The sequence below is a fragment of the Bombus huntii genome, unplaced genomic scaffold, assembly GCF_024542735.1.
Source record: "Bombus huntii isolate Logan2020A unplaced genomic scaffold, iyBomHunt1.1 ctg00000090.1, whole genome shotgun sequence".
NCBI classification, from domain to species: Eukaryota; Metazoa; Arthropoda; class Insecta; order Hymenoptera; family Apidae; genus Bombus; species Bombus huntii.
The window spans coordinates 152501-155000 of record NW_026099345.1 but is presented as its reverse complement, the minus strand read 5'-3'; the positions used below and the strand labels follow the sequence as shown (position 1 = coordinate 155000).

Here is a 2500-nt window from a genome sequence, read left to right as displayed (position 1 = left end):
CGACTCTGAAACGTTCTCTTATAATTTTTAAGAAGAACGACGGCGGGTTGTCAAGGCAAGAAGGGACAGAGAGAGACAGAGGTAGAGTTTCGTAGTCTCCCGTGAACACGATAGATTATATATCGAGCATGCGTACGACTTGCACGGTCTCTGCACGACCGCGACGAACGCCGACGAGCGTCCAACAATCGCTCGTACGTCGCGTATGTTCTCTCCGTCCGCTCTTATTCGTATCCTCGTTCTTGTACCTTCGTCCGACTCTGAAACGTTCTCTTATATAAAGAAGAACGACGGCGGGTTGTTAAGGCAAGAAGGGACAGAGAGAGACAGATACGGAGAGTAACGATACGCAACGCAAGCAGTCTTAGGTTTACGTGAGCAACCCTCAGCCAGGCGTGGTCCAGGAATTGTATCCGTGGACCGCAATGTGCGTTCGAAATGTCGATGTTCATGTGTCCTGCAGTTCACACGTTGACGCGCAATTAGCTGCGTTCTTCATCGACCCACGAGCCAAGTGATCCACCGTTCAGGGTAATCTTTTATAAATTTACAACAGTTCAATACTCAAATGTACTCTTCTCGGTTCTAGCGAAGCCGAGTTCCGTCACGTTCGACCAACGGGAATCGAACGCGCAGAAGTCGCCATAGGATTGACGACACAAAAACGTTCGAAAAAAAAAGAAAACGACGAACGCGCGAAGATACGCGCGTTCGCCGGCCGGGCGTAAAGTACATTATGATATATAACAACCATCGAGATCGAAGCTCCGTTCGTCAGGAAACGACGGGGATATATACACCCGATTCTGAATCCTCTGTACAGCACACGATCTCGCGAACGAGTAAGCACGGTGGCTAGCCCATGTTATATATGTGTTTGATTCTACTCTCTCGTCCAATTATTCAAGAAACAGCGCGCGTGCATCTCTCCATCGTTCGGGTGATAGTAAAGATTCGATGGGATTCGCGCGGCCGTCCGCCTCGAGCGGTCTTTCGTCCCAATATCCAGAAGCAGAGTTTGAAAAACTCTAGCGACGGCACGGGTGTCCGACTCACGACATCGAGGTTTCGAAGCCGGCGATCCCCTCCGAACGGATGGCGACCACGCGACCGACTGAAAGCATGAAAAATCGACGAAAGATAGAACACATCTCCGTTCGGGTGGTGTTTTTTCTTTAAAAAAAAAAAAAAAAACAAAAATTCGATGGGACTCGCAGCCATCGTCCTCGCGCGGTCTTTCGTCCCGATATCCAGAAGCAGAGTTTGAAAAACTCTAGCGACGGCACGGGTGTCCGACTCACGACAACGAGGATAGACAGCCGGTCCCCTCCGAACGGGTTATGCGACGATAAACTCGATGAAACTTTAGTCTCGTTCAGGTAGTGTGTGTCTTGTAAATCAAAAATTCGATGGGACACGCATCCATCGTCCTCGCGCGGTCTTTCGTCCCAACATCCAGAAGCAGAGTTTGAAAAACTCTTGCGACGGCACGGGTGTCCGACTCACGACAACGAGGATAGACAGCCGGTCCCCTCTGAACGGTATATTATATATGAGATGATAGACGACAAACTGGATGAAACTTTAAGTCTCGTTCAGGTAGTGTGTAAATAAAAAATTCGATGGGACTCGCATCCGTCGTCCTCGCGCGGTCTTTCGTCCCGATATCCAGAAGCAGAGTTTGAAAAACTCTAGCGACGGCACGGGTGTCCGACTCACGACAACGAGGAAAGACAGCCGGTCCCCTCTGAACGGTATATTATATGAAACTTTAAGTCTCGTTCAGGTAGTGTGTAAGTCAAAAATTCGATGGGACTCGCATCCGTCGTCCTCGCGCGGTCTTTCGTCCCGATATCCAGAAGCAGAGTTTGAAAAACTCTAGCGACGGCACGGGTGTCCGACTCACGACAACGAGGATAGACAGCCGGTCCCCTCTGAACGGTATATTATATATGCGATGATAGACGACAAACTGGATGAAACTTTAAGTCTCGTTCAGGTAGTGTGTAAATAAAAAATTCGATGGGACTCGCATCCGTCGTCCTCGCGCGGTCTTTCGTCCCGATATCCAGAAGCAGAGTTTGAAAAACTCTAGCGACGGCACGGGTGTCCGACTCACGACAACGAGGAAAGACAGCCGGTCCCCTCTGAACGGTATATTATATGAAACTTTAAGTCTCGTTCAGGTAGTGTGTAAGTCAAAAATTCGATGGGACTCGCATCCGTCGTCCTCGCGCGGTCTTTCGTCCCGATATCCAGAAGCAGAGTTTGAAAAACTCTAGCGACGGCACGGGTGTCCGACTCACGACAACGAGGATAGACAGCCGGTCCCCTCTGAACGGTATATAATATGAAACTTTAAGTCTCGTTCAGGTAGTGTGTAAGTCAAAAATTCGATGGGACTCGCATCCGTCGTCCTCGCGCGGTCTTTCGTCCCGATATCCAGAAGCAGAGTTTGAAAAACTCTAGCGACGGCACGGGTGTCCGACTCACGACAACG

At 49.7% G+C, this 2500-nt stretch overlaps 1 non-coding gene across 1 annotated transcript; it reads right to left on the bottom strand.

Annotated features, from left to right (window-relative positions):
* Positions 1-379: 379 nt before the first annotated feature.
* On the bottom strand, positions 380-534 carry LOC126876677 (5.8S ribosomal RNA). Its single transcript, XR_007694426.1, has one exon. It is a non-coding gene; the product is annotated as a 5.8S ribosomal RNA (ribosomal RNA).
* Positions 535-2500: the final 1966 nt, after the last annotated feature.